Source organism: Bactrocera oleae, chromosome 4 (genome assembly GCF_042242935.1).
Source record: "Bactrocera oleae isolate idBacOlea1 chromosome 4, idBacOlea1, whole genome shotgun sequence".
Classification (NCBI taxonomy): domain Eukaryota; kingdom Metazoa; phylum Arthropoda; class Insecta; order Diptera; family Tephritidae; genus Bactrocera; species Bactrocera oleae.
The window spans coordinates 46,429,083-46,451,299 of NC_091538.1; the positions used below are offsets into that span (position 1 = coordinate 46,429,083).

Here is a 22,217-nt window from a genome sequence, read left to right on the forward strand (position 1 = left end):
ACAGGGAAAATATAAAAAGTCGAAATAGTATAAATGCACTTGAGAAGCTGGATCTGCTGCAAGTCACCAAACACAGCCACGCTGAACTAACTGGCATGACCACACATACTATATACGAATCTATGGCAAGATGCACACGCGCCCAGCGCCACGTTCAATCGGGTCAGTGTTTTCATTGTGGGCCAGAATGCTCTCACAAGCCACATTCCTTATTACGCTTTTGGTTGGCTAATGTGAAAATTCAATTGCGTATTTAGAGCGAAAACAGGAAACATCCACAAAGCAAGTGTCGAAAATGGACTTGTAATTGAAATGTGCTGCAGAGGTGTCTATACTATTTATTTAAATGTATGCTGAAAAATAAGTTCACAATGTGCACAGATAATCTTGATCGAGCGCACATTCCTTGCCTACTGAAGTATTTCGAGATTTTGAGTGTAGGTCGTCGCTAATAGTCGTTGAACTTCAAAGAAAGGCGTTGAAGTGATTTCAGCACCCACAGGAAAGAGGCCTTGGCAGAGCGGAAAGCCGTAAATAAATTCCCAGAGAAGTGTTGAAAGTGTGATATTTTTCTGATAGGTCAATCAATAATTTGAGTGTGATAGCACTGCCACAAAGTAGAGGTCTACAAACTCGAAATGAAAACATTATTTTGAATACGAAAATTTCGAAAATATTTTGTTTTGCTGATTTGTTAGAAAAATATTTATAACGATGCCATTGTTTCGAAACTATGTGTGCTCTGTATTCGTGATGCTAACGAAAAACTACGCAGTCTAAAGTTTCTACAATTTATGATAAATCATGTTTTGTTTAGAATAAAAATATTAGAGAATTTCTAGTTTGTAGTATTTTATTGACTATGAACGATAACAAGATAATAGCTTTGGAAGTTGTTTGGCAGAGTTCTGTTCTGAAGTTTTTCCGAAAATAAATAGGCTGGAAAATTGGACTAGTAGATGTGCAGCTTCTCAGAAAAAAACTTTCTACACTTGGAGATTTGACAGTGCCCATGAGCGTCAATCAATACTAACAAATTTCAAAAGTAATTACTTTGGACGAAATGGAAGATTAGTGGTGCTAAATCATAATACAATATATAATAGTCGTATCAATGAAGTTTTCTCTCTCTTTCCCTCTCTGGTCCCCAAACTGAATTTTTAAGGAAATTTCGTCGGTATTAAAATAGAAATATAGCTCATACATAAAAACCGACCAGGTTTTGGAGACCAGAAAATTGGTTTTTCAGATTGTTGCAATAATGAAGTCCACTTCATTTTCGCTAATAAATTACATCCAGGTTTTACAGAGAAGAAAACTTGTTTCCAGACTAAAGTTAACTAGAGATTTTAGGTAAAATTTTTGTAATAAGTCCTATAATTGAGTTAGAATAAAACGAATTCCTGCAATGCAGGACTAAATGTATCGAGAGATGAAAGCAGTCTGTATTAAGTAAATATTCTATATTTTCTGGAAAATTTATCCTTCTATTTTAGCGACAATAAAACTTGTGAAGAGTTGAATGCTCTTTTCAGACCATTAGGGAACCTAATCGATGTGATATAGTTAAAGTTTTGTAAGACATAATAACTTATGAGTTTTAAGGCAACAAAAAATAATAAATTTTATTGACAATTCGCGTGTATATTAATTCTATTTTTGGAGCGCGTTGAACGCATTTTATAGAATTTTTTTGTGGTCACATAAAATGTGAAATGTATGCTAAGAACCCGAAAATTTATTAATGAAAGCATAAAAATGCGTCTTCAACGAGAATATATTCATTTAAATTACTTTCAAACGCAACCGTTAAACTTATTCGTGTTGTACTGTGCAATAAAATTCCATGAATTCATTGAGGTCCCCAACAATAAAAGTTGATAAATTAATGGGAGAGGTTATTTATGGATTTTTGTATGTATGCAGATGCCATGTGACACACACAATTCTTCAAGATGTATGCACTCATCAGCCAAAAATGGGAAGCGTTTAGAAAAATCAACCAATTAAAGCGAAAGTTGAGACAAACAAATATCATACCCTTAAGGGGAGAAAGACAAAATAAAGACGACCAAACTAATTAGTTTCAATTAAGATTTCTCGCGATAATACCAGTGAAGCTGCCAACAAATGAATTGGCGAAGATACTTGTATCTATGTATGGGATGTACAATGCAAAATATTGAGTCCCCCTGGGTACCTAAGGCGAATATAAAGAACGTGCAAAGTAGCGTAACAAAAAGTTATAAAAGCAGAACCACTGCAAACGATGCAGAGGTCTACGTGTACTAGGGTGGTCCTAAAATCTAGAAGAAATATTTATGAATGCGGTGACAGAGGTTTTCCTAACCTCAAACTAACATAATAGCAAGAAAAAACGTTAAGCTTGGTTACATCGAAACTATAATAACCTTCAAAACTAAAAACGTTTCCATACAAGAATTTGATTTTGATCGATCCGTTCGTGTGACAGATATATCTTATAGTGGTCCGATCTGAACAATTTGCTCACAGAATATACCGTTGTGTTGGTAAATGTTCTATGAAAAATTTCCTGAAGATATCTTCTCAAATAAAAATACCAGGATTTGATTTTGATCGTTCAATTTGTATGGCAGCTATATGATATAGTGGTGCAATAACGTTGATACCGATAAATGAGCACCTTTTTGGCGAGAAAACAATTTAATTTATTTATGTTATGAACAAAATATTACTCCTACTGCGAGGCTTAAATCGAGAAAACTTAATTTATTATTTCAATGGACCACCCTAATGTGCCTAATTTTCGAAACCATGTAGATCTTTCATTGGAACGAAACGAAAATTGAAAGAATAACCACCGAATATTCGCACATGTTTCGAAATCAGAACGAAAAAATCATATTCCATGAACTCTCTACTTCACCTCGAAGCTCAGAATATATTATATTTTGTACGAGTAAAGTGATTACGAAAGCTTATATACATACATACACATTTGTAGCGCATTTCGTTAGCGATAATATTTTTAAAAGCAAACTAATTATGTAATAAATAATAATGCATTTTGAAGACCGCAGACTTGGCACACATTGCATACAATCGAGTTCGAAGGAAGGGGGAATATAAATAAGCAAACATGGCAAGCTTTGCAAATGAGTAAAGTGCATTACGAATACAATAAATGACAGATAAAATCTACAAATGGACAACAAAATAAACACATGAGTTTCATATATTATATGTATGTGTGCAAACATGCAGGTAGTCTGGTGGTGGCGCGTCCTAATGCCGTTCGGGCTATTGACGCTGCACGTACGCAACCACAGCCGCCAAACCAATAGGCGCTAGGCTTTGAATATAAATTAACGGCGAAACGGACTACAGACATAATTCAAAATTGTGATACAATAAGTTGGAAAAGTAACGCGCATATTTTCTCAAATGAATGGATCTTTGAGTTACGAGTAGATTACGTAGTGAACACATCAGAAAGAAAATTTATTCCAGGCCGTTTAAGCAATCCATCATATTGCATAACACAATTTGCCACTAAAATTCTCAGAGATGATGATGGCATTAAACTAGCTACTTCATCTCAGCCTACAGCACTGACGACCATTGCGTAGTTCGATTTTATTTCTTGACAATTATTTATTTATTTAATAAAATCGGAGCCATTGTTTACAGCGTTCCGTACACCATTAAAGGAAGAAAAGTTAAAAAGTACCTTTTTCTGGATGTTTTCAACTGCGAGTTCTGCGACCATGCGCCGGACATGCCTTAGGATTTACTAACGGTTTTAACATGCACTTGTACTAACCGGCTTCTTCATTTTGCCAATTATTATAAAACTAAAGAGTCGACCTTAATATCTCAATTACAATTTCAAACTATCCTTTACTTTTTGATCTCTCAAGCCTATAAAAAGAGTTGAAGGACACCTTTGGAGCGGACGGTGGACCTTTAGTGTTGCATTACGAAAAAATCAAAATTCTAGGTAAGGCTTTATTAAAATGAGAACCCTTTTGGATGAGCTCACGCTGCCTCTTCTAGTTGGTTTTGTAAACAACAACAAAGTTAGGGTTTAATCAAGCTGATAAAAATTACGAAATCGCTATTAGCACAAAGAAACTAGTTCAAGCAACTATCGCTTCAACTAGAGAACACTGCAGTTTGAATTTCTTCCAAATTAGCAATAGAAATGATTGCATTTTCTCAGTAATAACTATGAATAATCGGTCGGTCGGAGCACAAAACTCATCGTACCATCGATTTTACTAGCTCTTGCTATTCATTGACTCTCTTTGAACTAAAGTTTTTTATGTAACTGTCATACTTTCACTGGAATATAATACAAGGAGTCTTCTATGAAAGATTGAATAAGAACACTTCTATGCTTTATAGGTCTACAGCCTACTCCACTAACAGAAACTCACAAAGCTATATGGAGGAAAGAATTTTGCTGACTCAAATCACTCAAATTTGAAGTGTGGACTGGAGCGAGAAATCTTAAAAAATAGATTGAAAAAGGTCATGATTAGTAAGATCCTATATACATTTTGCTGCATACATACATTTCGATCCAACGCGTAAAAAGTTCGAGCGGACTGGATACTAAATATATGGGGTATACTGCCCTAATTATTACGGCGTGAGTTTTACGAGCGATAACTTTGGGTATTTTTGCTAATAAAAATCAAATAAGAAAAATAATCCACGTTAGGAATATAAATACATTATCTGAACCCCGTTTAAACAAAAAAAATATTTTAAGTAGGGCTTTTAAATTTTTTTTCGAATTAAATGAATGCATAATATCTCTAGAATGTTGTATCTAAATTTCAAGTCGATTGGAGCAAAATTGAGTTACAAATATTTTTATACCTGTCTTATGAACATTTTACATTAGATTTCAAATCTTTAAAGCGTTTTCAATGTCACAACTTCAAAACTATTCCACTGATCGTTTTGAAATTTTGAAAACTAGTTTTATACATAATTTACAAGATAACGCTGTAAATTTTTAAACTTTTTGGTTTTAAATATTTTTCGTTTTAGGATACCAATCAACGTTTTTTCTTCAAAGTGTTCCCAAAAAGTGCAAAATTTATATTGCGAAAAACTCCCCGGCGTTACCTGGGCAAAGGGATTATCTAAAGATATAATATATTTTGTATATGCTATATACTATAATGTACCATTGGTTTTAAAAAATTGTTTTAACTGTTTTATAAAAAAAAAAATAAAAAATATTAAAAAAAGTGGGCTTGGTTTTACACGAACTGATCCTACTCCCCTCTCATTGAGTTTGTGATTTTAAGGAGGTAAGATGCAGAATGGACCACATAATTTTACCACACCTGGGAACCAACATGTAAAGTCAGATTGGTTCATCTCTACATATCTTACAATCGATTTGAACTTACTAACGTAAACTTCGTCAGTGAAGCAAAAGTTTAAATTAACTGCACGAACTTTTTTGGCATTTGGCATTACAAAGAGCAAGACTAGAAGTATACAAGCGTGATCTTCCGCAGCACAATTGATTGATATTACGCGCATACATGGCACGTCAACATAAGCGCCTGCGTGCAGGAATTCATTCAAGAGCTTAAACAACACACAACAACAACAACAACAATTACTGTACCGGTTAATAGCGCCAAGTGCACGACTTACAATTTTATACGAGCACTTTTTTTCAATATTTTATGCAAACTGTCAATTTGTAGCGTAATTAATACAGTTGGTACTTTAGTCCATAAAAGCGATGCCAAAGTAAGGCCAACACAAACATGTAAACGTTACAGCGCGTTGCTGCAAAGCGCAAGTTGGAGTAAAAATTTAAAAAAATTATGCACCGACACGAATTGAAAGAAGCGTACGATTATGAAAACAAAAGCCAACTAAACGGCAATGGAGCGAAAATTATTGGCAACAATAAAATGTTTCGATATTTGCAGGCGGCGCTGCGCACATACAAACATACAAATGTACAACTGGATATACATATGTACATACATACAAATGTTTGTATGGGTACATACGTCCTCAGTGAGGCAGGTGGCGCAGCATTTTTGGTGGCAACCGCAGCAACACCACAAACACATATAAACATATATACATACATGCACATATCATAGCCGCATTGAGCATAGCATAACCGCAAAGCGAATAAAAGCGTACGTACATACGCCTCCGCCAACTGCCTTAGCCGAGAGCTAGCGAGTCCATTCATTAAGGCGACCGCCGCTGCTGACGTTTTGGGGCTGACGTACGCCGTTGGTTGTTCGCAGTTCGCCTACTTCTGGATTTGCTTTACATAAATTTTCCTATCGAAAAAATAAACAATGGAAAATGGGAAAAACAAGAACACACAAACACACGTAAAAATGCTTGTAAGTAAAAACAATAATCGGGCGAATAATTGAAATTGTTTACATACATACATACATACCTATACCGAAGTGAACGCAAGCAATACGTATATATGCACAAACATACATACAAATATACATATCTAGAAATGAATGCGTCTATGAATGTTTGTTTGTGTGTGTGTGTGTGTGTGCTTCGGGCATTCGCATATCGCAATCGGGCGTTGAGTGGTGGGAGGCGGCAGTCAAACCAGAACCACAATAGTATACAACTATCACAACAACAAATGTATTCGTTGTTGTTTGCGGCCGGCTGTTTTGCAATTGATCCAACAATGCGCGTGCATTAAATTACAACAACAATAACAAGTTGCAACTAATAATACATATATAGTAACGGCGATTAAAACAACAACAGTAATAAAACTAATAATAATAACTTTTGCTGGTAGTTGCACGTCATTGCGGCCCCAACCCGAGCTTCTCACCAGCAGCAAAACGCTCAAGCGCCGCTAGCACAAGGAAGCTATGGTGAGCTGCCAATACGGGTATGCTATAAATTTACATACATACTTAGATACATACATTTTTACATCAGTAGAAGAAATACTTAGATTAAACTTGTAGATTTAAACCCAATAGAAGTTTCCAGATCCTTGTAAGAAAGATACATATGTACTTACAAATATGTATGTATGTACGTATGTACATAGCACCTATCTATATATCATAAAAATTATACCGGGAAACCGAGACTTCCGCTTAGTACTGGTTATGTAATTTACTATATTTGATTAAGTGTATTCTGTGAGGTAGGTCGAAATATATACATACCGTTAAATAAAATCTTCTGAAAATTTTAGATTACCTTCGAACAATTAAAGATTTTTTTAGAACTTTTACATGTCGGGAATATATTTGGAAGTTTAGCATCACCTACCTTGAAATCAACGAAAAATATTTTGAAATCGTATTTTTACAACTTATAAGAATTGTTAGGGATGGCCTAGAATTCGTCTATAAGACTTGAAGTAGTCTTTTGTGTGTAAAATTAAATTAAGTTTATTTATATCGGAGAAGTGCACTTGTCTTAATATTAGAATTAAATTCTAACCTACTACCAAGCACTGCAAATTCAACCAAAAACAAGAAAAAACATTAACGTAGGATGCACCGAACATACAAGGGCTTGATTTTGATCTATGGTGGTCCAATATCGGCGGTTCCGACAAATAAACAGCTTTTTGGGGGGAAAAGGAAAAAGGAAGGACTAGTTCGCGTTCGTATACAGACCGATGGACGGACAGACTGACATGGTTATCTAGGTAGGGTGGATGTCTGACGAGACACCTAGGCCTTTAGGAGGCCCATTGTGAAACCACCAGGACTAAAATCTCCTCACTCTATTATGTCTACTCTAAATCACTCTGTGCTTCTGATGAAGTTCATCAATATATATACTGTTTATATGTGCAGGCTCCGAGACATCGCCAAAAAAATCCTCGACCGATAGTTGCCAATATATTCCTATACAAAGTGTTGCATTCAAATAAAAGGTGTTCTATAGTCTCTTCTTCCAGCTTCTACAATAGGTGTGGTATCATACTCCCAGTCTACTGGCATGTCTGTCAATAAAACAGGACCAGTTGGCACTCCTACTAGAGTCCTTACGTTATTCCTTTTGAATTTTAATAGTCGACATGTGCGGTCCATATTGGCAGACATGAACAAATCGACTCAGCTCGTCACGCTGATCATTTATATATTTTATGAGGTCTCCGACGTTTCCTTCTGGGTGTTATAAACTTCGTGGCAAACTCAACATACCCTATACAGGGTGTAAAGTGGAGTCAATATCTAGTTGCTATAATTCCATAATCTATAATATAAAAGGCTACTCAGATATCCAACATGTCTTAGATTAAATTTGAATAAATTTGGTTTCCATCAGTTGGAAGATCTTTACCTTTATTTTCAAGCTTATCTTTGAACTTGTGGAGAGTAACTGAATAGAAGATAGATTCCATAAATGTGGTGTTAGTTTTGTAGAAGATCCACAGTGAAGTTTTTGCTAAAGACAGCTACTAGCTGAGCAACCCTGGCCTAATTTGTGAAACGCTGTGGCCTCTTTGTTAGTGCGATCACTTATCTTCAGGTCCATTCCAGCTGCTTGCGTTGAAAAAAAATTAAGCACAATCAAAACGGTGTGTCACTTTACGAAATGCTACACTAAGAGAGGCTGATTCATATTTGTTTTTCTTTGGAGAAATTATAGCAAAATATTATATAAACAAATGCTCAAATGTTACCCTTTACTCGCTTATTTAGATTTCTAGAATTCTCTAATAAAACTTTCAGCGATTAGTTTCAATCAAACTAATTAGAAATTTATGTTTTTTTTTTTTGATATCAAAACAATTTTCTAATTCTGCTCTTTACTTGCGTCTGTGTCTTAATCATTCCGTCAATTTTAGCTGCCAATACGATAGCCGTTTAACATACATAATTGAACATGAATACGCCGGCTGAAAATAGATATGCGCTTATTACACTAATTAAATAATCAAGTGGAGGCGTAAGTATTCTTACGTATAATATTTAGTTAAATACCGCAAGCAACTTGGCATAGCATAAGTACGCTTATAAAAATAGCAAAGTGATTCCCAGAAGAAAAATCCAAAATTTTTTTTCATATAAATATGTGCGGAGAATGGTTGGGGTATGGAGTATGTCCGACTAGACAATACGTTTCGCTTTTGGGTAACGGAATATAAAGTATTTCTTGTTTTTCACCATGAAGAAAATCCCTCGCAAACATTCGACAACAAGTATTATTTACGAAAGCAGAAAAATAACAAAAACAATGTGCGGGCGGTATTAAGCATAACAAGAGCTAATTTCAAGGCTTGAGGTGCGAGGGTACTAAAACAACATACCAAACATTCCAGGGCTTGAATGAAGTCAGCCAATTTGAATAGTACAGGACACATTCTTTATTTTTTGTTTCTAGCTGGTTAGTGCATAAGTCAGGTGAGATGAGGTAATAATGATACATATAATGGTTTCTATGTTAGGGATTATAGGTTTTGCTTTACATGCTTGTTCATAAGAGTGATTACGAGGTTGCTATTTATATTTTTGAACTAACTATGGACAAATTAATTCAACAAAACTTGGAGAGTGGCCAATCGAACAAAAAACTGAATAAAATAAAGAAAGATAGAATAGAAATGAATTCATGCAATTAATATGTGGTATCCACGCAATCTTTTGTATTGAAATCAAACAGATATACCTGTTGTTACTTTCATATGTAAGTGGCAAACCGAAGACGCCTATTATATTATAGATATGAAAATTGCCTAATTGACTAAAATTGGAATATGTTTTGAAATAGTACCGAAGCATATAATTGGTGCCCAATTCTTCCATTACGCCCTCTACGGATTACTGGATTAATTACAAAATTTTTTAAAATAAAGTATTGATCCATTGAGAGTATAAATCGGTTAACCCAAACTTGGCCTTCCTTACCAGTTTTTTACTAAATTTTTAAGATAGCCTAAATTAAAATTTCAATAGATAATACATACGTACTAACATAATATTATAGATAGATAGGGGCTACAATTTCTAGGACATATGGAAATAAATATTGAAAGTTCCCTATAGTCAACATTCAAGAACAATTGATACAAAAAACTGCTACATCACTTGTTTAAGTTTACAGCAGAAGCATAACATAAACACAGAATTACAGTTCATAGTATAACATAGCATACAAAAAACTTACACAATTAAAATTCCACGCTTGGAAAACTTACATCTTGCACAATTGAATGTACGATAAATATCCGTTTCATTTATAAACTTTACAATAAATGTAAACATAGTTTAAAAACAATTAAAATACATATATGTATATATACACACATACACATGTATTTTGGAGTGAATTTCATGTGAATATTTGCTAAATATCTACAAATACTTAACAATAAAAACTTGTTACAAGCTCAATAGCCAAGTTAAAAATTTATTGGACATAAAATTGTTAAATAGTGCTCGAAATATACAAGTCTTCAAGTTTATATACATACAGTGCGTTCAAAAAATAACGTTTTTCTATGACGCGATCAATTCGCGGAAAACTGTATTTATTTTTTTTTTGCAAATTTACACATATTCAATTGCGATCACTGACGCGTACCATTCGGTCAGGTTTTTCGATCTTCTTAATCGTTCACGTCGTGCCGTGAAATAAGAAAAACGCTTTGAAGCAGCCTTTCTAACGGCCCCAAATGGGCAACTAAAAAAACTGCAAAGTATTTAAATATGAGTTGTACATTTGTGAAAGGTGAACTGACCATTATGGAGAAACTGGAAACGTAAATGACAAGCCAGGCAAAGGGAGAAATCATGTGACATCTAAAAGTAAGGACAAAGCTATGGTGCACTTTTTTGAGAAGAAACCACTACTCAGTCTAAGATAAGCTTAAAAATTTAGTTTAAAAGGGGATAAGATATATCTCTAAATACAATACGGGACAGACAGACTTCAGAGATGAAAAAAGATTGCATTGGGCGTAGGAAACCATCAACCCTGGCTGGAGCAATGTAAAATATACAGATGAGTCAAGTTTTGTTTTAAGTTGCTTCACAGAAAACCTCAACGCCATAAGAATGATAAAATTGTATAAAAAGGGATTACTGAAGTCAGCTGAAATGTTTGATGGCAAAACTAACAATGAATGGATACTGCAGGAAGACAACGATTCGAAACATAGGAGTAGACTCAATGGAAACAAAAAATCCATATTGTTACTTTAGATTGGCCATCACAGTCACTAGACGCCAATCCAAAAGAGAATGTTTGGGCTTTAATGAAAGCTAAAATATTGAGAAAACACTTAACGTCAACAAAAGATTACATTCGGCTACTCCAACATACCTGGGCGTCGCTTCTTATGGAATATGCGGAAAATTTAGTTGCAAGTTGCCATCAAAGATGTCAGGTTGTAATAGGCAACGCGTCAGATTAGAGCAACTATTGAATAAACTTCAGCTATAACAAAACAATATATTTTTTATAATTACAATAGGTTTCCCAATAAATGCTACCTACACTTTGGAAAACGAAAACGTTATTTTTTGAGCGCACTGTATGTATGTGTACATTACAAAATCACTTAAGAATTTTTAGTGTTGGCACAATAATATCTAAACTCAATGTAAATGTAAGAAAAATGTGGGGTGAAATATTTTTTTTCGAAATCAATAAACGCCTGTTTTCGAAAGATCGGGGCATTTCAACCAAAACAAAAAAGAACCAAAAGTGGATTAGAGCAAACAAAGTTGCATATTAAAAAAAATGAGATGTACATATATGTAAGTATGTATGTTTATGAAGCATTCCAAACGAAACCAATGACCAAGTCATGGTTGCCAGATGAGCATTATTTAAAATATGAAATTAACGTTTGGTTGTGCGTGCCGCCGAAAAACAGACGCCGTGAAATTAATGAAAATATTATACACAATTTTATGTTCAAATTGATATACTATTTTCATATATTAATGTGAAAACATACATACAGTTTTCACGTATCAAATATGAATGAATGCTCAATTGCGAAATGTGAAAATCTTTTAATTTTCATTTTCAATGTCAAAATCTACAAACGAAATAAATTGTATTGTTGAAAATATTAAATTTTAATTTATAATGCATACTGACATACATATAAACATTTATAGATCTGTTTGTATGTATAGGCAATTAATTTGTGTTTTCTTCGGCCAAACATGTGTACATCGGCCAATGACTAAATTATGTAAATCAGATGGAATTGATATGAAATCAGAAATGTTTCAATGCAATGCCAATGAAATCAAAACAAAAATAAAAACATAAAGAATAACATTATGAAAACATGCGTAATGTAGAGGGGTCACATTTGGCGAGTGAACACATTTGAAATTTTTAAAAAAATATTTTTATATACATACATACATACATATGTATACAACGCCAACACATTGATTTACGATTAGTCATTGTGGACATTGGTCGCACTTTTCATAGCACTGCTCCAACACCCCCCACAAAAGCAAGGCAGCCATAGAAGACAAGGTCAATTGGCTTATAAAATGCGTCGCGGAGGGGCTGGGTGGGTGGTTAGATGGAGATAATAAAGCAGATGTTCGTACATATACATGTGTCCATGTTTTAGTTTTCAGTGTCGAATGGCAAGTTCGTACACTGCCAGTTCAATAACCGTTAGTTTTTTACACAAAATGTCAACCTTCAAAACTGGCAGGTTTTTCAAACGTCTCGAACGAAACAATACAGTTTACAACAGATTTTTTTTTTTGGTTCAGAAAGAAAAAATAAATAAAATAGCAACAACAACTTTAATTAGTGATAATGAGCGGACGTTGAGTTGTAAAAAGCTTACGAAGAATGGGGTCGACGCGCGCGCTTTAAAAAACAACACACTCAATGGTGGCTAATCGCCAAGTGTAAGTGCTGTAAGTGAGTTGGATTCACACACATTTCATAAAAAATAAAATCCATTATTCTAGATGTAAAATTCTAGGAGCGTATTTTACAGTAAAAAAAATATAACCTCAAAATTATAACGAGAGCTACTACCACTCAGTTATTTGTTAGTTAACATATTGACGGAGCAAATTTAGACGTGTATATTTCTGAAAGGAAGAGTTTTTCTTACCTTTTTTCCGTCTTTTAAGCCGACTGAAAAAGTACAGAATTCTCTCATTGTAGGGTAATATAAAGCCCGCCACAAAAAAAAAGGAAGGAAAAGTTCACTTAAACCTCGCGAAATATCATGTGCCCCATATATCATTTATATTAAGGGGTTACGTTGGTTTCACGGCTTCAAGAAAGTATTTGGTTTGCCTTATATAATTCTAAAACATCTCTAGAATGTTGTCCCAAATTCTCAAGTTTATTCCAGTAATAGTTTTGAAGGTACAGCTTTGAAAAGTTGCGCGCTCGAGGTCAGGTAACTTAAAAATTTAAACGCGTTTTTTCGAAACTGTGTTTTAAAAGTCGGTTGTCAAAATTTCTCGTGAGCTACTCAACCGATCTTGATGAAATTTTACACTGGTCTTCAAGATATCCTGTACAAGGTCTTGAATTTAATTACAATTATCTTCTATCAATTACAATTATTTAAAACAAAAAAACGTCGAGACATTTTCAATAAATTTGCGTTTTCTTTTTAAACGTCTGCCAAAAATACAATTTTCAATTTATTTATTTTTTCTTCTGTCCAATACCTAGTTAATGGTCTTAGTTCAAAGACGAATTTTTTTATTTTTTATTTTGATGATCCTGTCAGAAGTTCTGGTGTCAACGAGGAAGCACCTTTTCTCCAAGGAACTGCCGGAAATGACATCGTAATGACCGAGGTTTGAATATTTCCCTTTAAAAACTTCACAAAATCTTTATCAAATATGTATCTTTGAAAAATAAAAGCTTTGAATAATATCTTTCTTTTCTTATATGAAAAAAAATTATTGAAAATAGGGGGTTTTTTGCTCGACGAAACCCATGTAACCCCTTAAGGGTTAAGACAATAGTTCGGAGCTCAGAGTACAATTTGGTCTCGGTAATTGAGCAATGAAACTGAAATCTTCGGCTTTTACCGTTGTTACTGTAGGAGGATAAACCTTTTACCTCACCGAAATTGACCCAGTTTTAACTCGGCCAAGGACTCTGCTGCCCAGTTTAGATCGAAGCTTTTGGTCGAACTGTTTGACATTCGACTTGGACGATTGGTCGGACAGTTAGAATTATTATTCTGATACCTTGAAAGGTATCTTTCGTAAGTTGAGTGAAGTTTCCGAGGTAAATTTCCATGTATAAGCCTACTATTCTAAGGTTAGGTAAGTTTATCGGGTTCATATTTCCCACAAAATAAAGAGTACAGTAATAATTTCCAAATCGCGAATTTCGGTAAGACTGTTTCCCCAACCGTCTACCTAGATAGTAGCATGTACGTATCCGGAATGGACCCAAATTTACATCCGGTCAAGGGCGGTCAGCGGGGCTACATCTTTAAATTATTTTGGCGAATGTTTCCTAGCGCGATCACAGCAACAACAGTTCGTCTACATGCTTGGCTTATCTAGGAACCTAAATTTGGAACTGCATTATAGATTGACGATCCTGAGAACTTAAAAGATTTGTCGACTACTAACTTCACATAACGTATGTATGTTGTTTTTTTTCAAAATCTATGCCTCCAACGAAACACCCTTAACTAAATGGAGCACTTGTGTCTTTACATAGGAACTTTTCCGTTCTTTTGTTTTGATTTCCATTCAACTCTGCCGTCAGTCAGCGAGCACATTGAGTAGCGCGTACCTACGCATAGTACTCACACACACACACACACAAGGCAGCGTATGCAGCTGCACTGGGCCAGCTAGTCATTTGTTTACCGAGCACAAAACTGCAACAACAACAAAAATAGATTGCAGTGAAAAACGCTGAAAAGGGAAATGTGAAATGTTGTGGGGGCAAAGGAACACGCGCTTATAAAAACTATGTCGATGAAATTAAGTGAAAAGCGTTAATTGTGCGAAGGCATGTGCGCAAACGTCAAGTGTCGACCACTAAAAAGCATCTACATAGGTTCTACCATACACAAATGAGTGGCTGACGGCCGGCAAAATATTGAGCGTTTACTAACTGGAACACTTAGTGCGGTGTAGCGGGGTTCGGTGCGACGCGGAACTGAGTAAGTATGTGAAGGGCAACACGGCAGTATAGGCAAATGCGTGGAAAAAGGTCTCACATCCAAACGAATATAAGTATGTAGGTATTTTTATGAGTAATGGATTGAAGTGATAGAAGCTTCCAGCGGCATGATTTTGACCCACATTGTAGTGGTAACGTCGATGCGCCGTCATTAAGTGGGTCACAAAGCGACTATTCTCTGGGTAGCAAAACAAAGCAAATAAAAGTAATTATACTTTCGCGAACATGTCACTTCACTTTTGCCTTTTGTATTTATTTTTTTATTGAAAAGTGTTGTTCTTTTGCTGTATTTAAGTTATTGTAGTATGTGTTCTAAATGCGATTTTATTCCACTTTTTCGCTTTTTTTGCTGATACAACAATATTTAGTTGTATATTACGACAACTATAATGATTTACTTATTTCGGTATAGCATCTGTTTTATTATTATCCATTCTTAGGACAACAGCTATGAAAATGATTTCATACATTGAGTGCACTGCAGCAAATATAAAGGATGACCAACTCATTCTATTGTGAGAACGCCTCAAAATTAGCGTTTTTGTAACATTTTAAGCTATTGCATAGCTTTTATCGCGGGCTTTGAGCGCGGCGACCGATCCAAGAAATTCCGTAACGAAAATAAACACGCGTAATGTTTGTATATTTGTCTACATAAATATGTACACTAATTGATTTATGCGAAATGTTTATGTATGAGCATGCATATATTATATTATATATCAACGCAGATTTTGCAAGCCATGTAAAAATATTTTTGAATTGTAAAATATTTTAAATCGACAAGAACTATGTTGCCATATTTGTCAATTTTTTCTGTGTTTGCTGGTTTGCGGGGTTGACATTTTTCCCTTCCAGAAGGATCGTCAAAAAGTTTTTAAATTTATGAGTTTTAGCTTTTGGTATCGTCGGGAAAAGAGGCTTGTAGGCAAACGCATGTGCGGAAAGTACGCGTAAAATTTGTATATAACGTGTATAAACAAAATGCATTTATTTGTGAAGAAAGCGATGAAAAAATAGTGAAAGAAAATGAGTGAGTACTCTATATACACAGATTTAATTATTATCACAAATGCAGGCGAATTTCGTTGATCAAACTCTTAATATCGTTCTTTTTGTTAAAATTTTTTGATTGAATAACCATAAAGTGCGGCTATTTGGCACAATATTATACAAAAATCTTTACTTGAATGTTTCCTATTTAAGTATTGTAGCAAATCCCTTTTATCTACCTTCCCATCCACCTTCTTAGCTTTCTTTTGTCTAAGAGTTAACGGAGAATTTATATAGTTTTTTATTTAGATGTCTCAAATAGCCATAGGATTGGGGATATTTGGACTCTTTATGTTGTTTTATGGTTTTAGGCATGTCTTTGAAAGAAATATTGAATATTGCGGACCAAGGTTTATTTGAGACACTTCCAAACATAATCCAAAGGTGCGTTCGAAAACACAAGTAGCATTCAATGAGAATCAAATTAATGTCAATTTTAATTAATATCAAAGAAAAAAAAATACTGCATAAAAAATAAATAAATAGTTATAATATAATTTTAAGTTGATAATTTTATTTAAATTAAAACACACAATATTTACGATTAAAAATTACTATTTATTAACCGTTTAATATATTGATTAACTGTTAATATATTTTTTGTGATTTTAAGGAATATTAAAACAGCCATTTTTTAACTTTGAATGATAGGGTGAATTAAACTTGTTAATTGTCAATTAATTAGTAATGAATTTTATGAGTTTCTATTGTGAAATAATACCCAGAAGAATCAGAACACAAAAGATTTCATGAAATATATTAAAATTTCGCGTTTCCAATTCTTTTTATTGTTTTACACTTTTATGCCCTGAACAGGATTTATTAAGTTTGCCACGATGTTTGTCACACCTAAAAGGAAACGTCGAAGATCCTATAAAGTGTATATATAAATAATCAACGTAATGAACTGAGTCGATTTAGCCATATCCGTCTGTCTGTCTGTATACTAGTACGAGTATACACAAACTAGTCTCTCAGTTTTGAGATATCGATCTGAAATTTTGCAAACGTCCTTTTCTCACCAAGAAGCTGCTCATTTTCCAGAATTTCCGATAGCGGACAACTATAGCATATATCTCGCATACAAATTGACCGATCAGTCTCAAGTCCATGTATGGAAAACTTTTTTATTTGACGAGGTAACTTTACAAAATTTGGCATAGATTATTATCTAAGGCATCGATCGGACAACTATAGCATATAACTGCCATTCGAATTAACCGATCAAAATCACGATTGAGATGTTTTTATACCCTTTATGCTATAAAAAATGTACCTGTGTAGCTTTGGCTCAGCTGAATTGAATTGAATGAATATTTTTTCTTGTTTATTAGAAATATTGAACGACAGTTACGAATCTCGCCAATCACTTATTTTTTGGCAGGATTTCAATCTAACCGTTCTAATTGCTAAACAGCAAACCTACCCGATCCACTCAACTGTCAAAGTCAAAATCGGTTAGGTGAATTGCGCTCTTTAAGTTCAAGTGCCAGTAAAGTTGGCCATTTCCTTATTTCTACTTTGCATTTTCCGAGTTTCCGATGAATTACTCCTTTTTTCTTTAATTCAATTTAATTGCAAAAATTATTACTTGCAAATAAAAGTCTCGGCCTATTATTTCACACAGGAATCAGCAGTTTTTACTCGTATTCTTGAAATTTACTTAAGGTGTTTGCAGTAACATTAAAAATAAAACAGCTGTTGCGTGAAATATGTAAAAATGAGAGTATATATATGTGAGAAGAGTATTTGAGAAGAAAACAAAATAAAAATCTGCACAATAAAACAGTTTAAAAGAAATCTACTACATATCAACTCCAGCCATGAAGTAGCTATGTTTACAAACACATCAATGTCAATAAAACAAAAGACACAAGAAAAAATTAAAAAAAAAAAGTTGCGGAAGTGGCAGCCGCAGTTGCAGCAGCTGTCAAGTCTGTATACAAAATATTTAAATATCGTCGGACCTATAAGCGTTTCAGATAGCTAACGTTAACAAAAAATATGCAAAGGAAAGCAAAGCAAAGATAATGAAAGTTAAATGCAACAGAAATGACAGTTGCACCTGCGACATGGAGAACAGCTGTGAAGCTCACCAAATTGCAGCTGTTTTTCTCCATGCGTACTCTTTATACTTAAGGCTAAGTTAATAGCAACATTCACTTATATAAATCGATAATAAAATCAGTAAAAAAGAAAATGTACCAAAACAAAAAGTAAGGAAGGGCTAAGTTCGGGTGTAACCGAACATTTCATACTCTTGCAATCAGCAATATCAAAGCCGGCGAAATACCTTCAGGTGTTGCCAAAACTATTTAGCGAAAGGGTTCAGCTTCATTGTTATTATTATTATTAATTTATATTGAAGGTCATGTACTCACTTAGTTTTATTAATATATTTTAATTATGTCAACGAAATTTATATTAAAATCGTCCTTAAATGAAAACAAGGAAAAAACGTTAACTTCGGTTGCACCGAAGCAATAATACCCTTCACAAATACAAAGGCTCTTTACAAGAACTTGATTCCGATCGTTCAGTTAATATGGCAGCAATATGCTATAGTCATCCGATCTATACAATTTCTTCGGATATAGAATTATTGTCTTAAATAATATTCCATGCCAAGATCGTGAAGATACCTCGTCAAATGAAAGAGTTTTCCATACAAGCACTTGATTCCAATCGTTCAGTTTGTATGACAGCTATATGCAAATTCGTCCATTTAATTTCATTAAAATATCATACATTTCACAAAACCTCTCAGAAATCATTAATATGCTGTATTGGGGGCAGAGAGACATTGCTCATTGCTTGAGAACATAATTTCAAGCAATTTTATTAATATATAACTCACACACTGAACGACATATCGTCATAAAGCTTGTTAGAAAAACGAAAATCATTATAGTATATGGGAGTAGGCGTAATTTGTATATATGGTATAAGGGCAACCGAAATTTTGAAAATTGTATATTAGATCTATGGGGTCTAGGGGATGTATTGACCCGATTTGATCTATTTTTGGCAATACCACATACTATAACATGCCGCATACTAATAATATGCTCACTGAGTTTTATTAAGTACTCCTACCTTCACCAATATGCATACATGGAGTAAAGTCAGTCAGGGGGTTAGTTTTCACTTATTAGCCGATATATGCGGTATAAAGTAAATCAGAAGTTCGAAAAATGTTGTATTATGCGGCTAAGAGAATCTTTCATCCGATTCCACCCATTTTTGCTCCAAAATTCAAGAACATATCTTACAGATTTCGATAAAATGTTCGATTTAGGAACTGGGATTCACGTATTCGGTATCTGGGGGATTTAACAGTTGTGGGCCGATTTTAACGATTTTTGGTATTGAGGTGACCTACTTTAAAGTTTTATCCCGACATATTCATCGCTGCTTGATTTGTATGGGAAGTTGAAAGAATCAGATGGAACTTAAAATTTTGTTATGTGGGAAGAAGGTGTAGTTGTAGTCCGATTTCGCCAATTTTCGCACTGGAATATCGGAATGTCAATTGAATAATATTACGTACCAAATTTGGTCGATATCGGTCGAGCAGGTACTGAGTTATGGATTTTCATCTAAATGTGAGCGGTGCCACGCCCATCGTATTATTTTGAGCCCGGCTCCTATAAAGCCCTCTCGTACCATCTCGAATGTAAAATGTCTTTAGTGTATTAAGTTTTAATTTTTTGCGCTTTAACTAGTCTTTAACAGTACCGTTAAATGGGGAGTGGGCGGGGATATTATCAGATTACATCCATTTTTACAGTGTCTGTATAGGTTTTAAAAGGATTTGTCCTCAGCGAATTTGGTTATTTTATCTTGAATGGTTTGGAAGATATGTATGTACATTAAACTTATTACAACAAATACATACATACATACATTAAACTTAAATCATAAATAAAAAGTTTGCTCAGCTTGCACGGACGGACAGACACCTACCCGGATTTCAACTCGTTTCATCATCAACTTGATCATTTATATATATATAACCGTATATCTAACTCGACTAGTTTTAGGTGATACAAACAACCGTTAGGTGAACAAAACTATCATACTCTGTAGCAACATATAATAATCGCAAGAGTATAATAATCGAAAAATGTGTTCCCTTGTAATTAAAATGTCATTGACTTTTGATTGTTGATAGGGTTTGTTTTGACGTATTTATATATATTGTTTATTGAAATAAGAGAGCATTTTTATCAGCATACTGGAAAAGTTCAAATACAGCACGACTTGAGAATAATAGTCAGCAAGCAAGTCATTGGGCATCCACTATCATTGCCCTAAGCATGACTTTGCATAATTTTCATCTGGCTACAGACAAAATCAAAAAAAACAAAATAACTTAGCTTACGCAAGTGTTGCAAATATTTTATTTATTTATTGGGGCTAGAAATGCATAACGGCATTCTTTATATAAATAAATACATTTTTACTGCGGCTAACGCAATATTATACACTTGGCCATTCAACTCGGTGCAGATGTTGATAAGAAATGTATAACATTATTAAACAACACAATTGGACTAGAACATATATAACATGGTAATCAGCGGATTCGAAACCTATATTTATTTTTAAATGAAAATATTTGCAACAAATGCTCATGATTCACCATAATAGAATTTTTTTCATCTGGGTATAATTAACAAATTAATTTGTATTAGTTCCCCATGCACAAACATATATTATGTAAGAGCGTACGTAGCTGTGTATTATTGAAAAATTTGGTCATTGAGAATTTTGTGCGCAGCAAGCATTAGTAACTAGAAATTTCAAATAAATGTTTAAAGAAGCGGGCCGGTTAAGCTACTTCGCCCACTTTTCACTCCACCAAACAGCGGAAAACGCGTGATCATTTCTTGAATGCTCATACAATATGTATATGTATACACTCACTTTTCATTTAAGTATGTATTTATTTTCGTTTAAAATATTTTAGCAATTTTACTATTTGCACACAGCGCAGTACCGTCGAGTGCTGCTATTACTCGGTATTCTATCCAAAATAAATACTCGACAATGTCGCTGTTTTCAACAGAATAAAGCTACCAATGTTGATACGAGTTAAACTAAAATTAATGATTATTTATTTTTTTTTAATACTGTGTAATGGAATGCAAATGTAAATTTTATTTGTTGATAAACAAAATTAAAACAGATCGATTTTTAGTGATAGGTGGGTGATGTGGGCTATTCAGCAAATATTTTCCTTTTTAAAGTATGTGTACATGCATATCTATTGGGGCCAATATGCATGCAAACAGGAAGTAATTATTTACGTTTCTATCATTTGCAAGAGAATCTGTATAAATGTATATGGACATCATTGGAGACCACAAGAAACGCCTACAAATATTTGCCCTTACCCACAAGGAAATTTTTACAAGAATAACTAACAGAAAAGCTGTATTATACATACACACATAATAGTTTCTACCGACCTTTGTATAAGATTATATTTGCCCATACAAAAAATGTATTTGGTATCTTTTACTATCCACGTACATATGTTAAGTATTTTGTTCACGTAAAACAATATTATGAATGTAAAAGTACAAATATATAACACATAGATTAAATTTATGTATAAATGTCACAGACAACCATAGCAACAAACCATATTCCATCGCTAAAGGCACATACTTTTTCTTTCTTTAAATAAAAGCCACGAGCCACACAATAACTCGACAACAACAGCAACGAAATGCGAAATTCTTTATGTAGATATGTAGGTAAATATCTGGCGGTTGTGAACACTTTAAAACATGTTAATTTCAGTAGCTACACTTAGATTAAATTATTGCGTGTACTCATATATGCATTAGAAAAATATCTAATAGTGACAAAAATACCTAGTACTGTACATGGACTAAGTACATGTGCATATATTGTACAGCCTACTTTAATTTTAAAATATTAAATTTTTCAAATAACTCAACTCAAACATTTATAAATCAAAAATATGCTCGGAAAGCGAA

The 22,217-nt window shown here is 33.9% G+C and overlaps 1 protein-coding gene across 4 annotated transcripts in view; it reads right to left on the reverse strand.

The window, feature by feature from the left end:
* Positions 1-22,217, reverse strand: part of RalGPS (Ral GEF with PH domain and SH3 binding motif) — a 43,896-nt gene that overhangs the window by 20,764 nt on the left and 915 nt on the right. Inside the window, exons 2-3 of one of the 4 annotated variants that reach the window (XM_070107959.1) lie at positions 8,802-8,887; positions 8,329-8,528 (exon numbers count right to left, since the gene is read on the reverse strand). The exons of the other annotated variants lie outside the window; for them this stretch is intronic. The gene's annotated coding sequence lies outside the window, so the exon portion shown is untranslated. The remainder of the gene's footprint in view (positions 1-8,328; positions 8,529-8,801; positions 8,888-22,217) is intronic. 4 annotated transcript variants of the gene reach the window in all.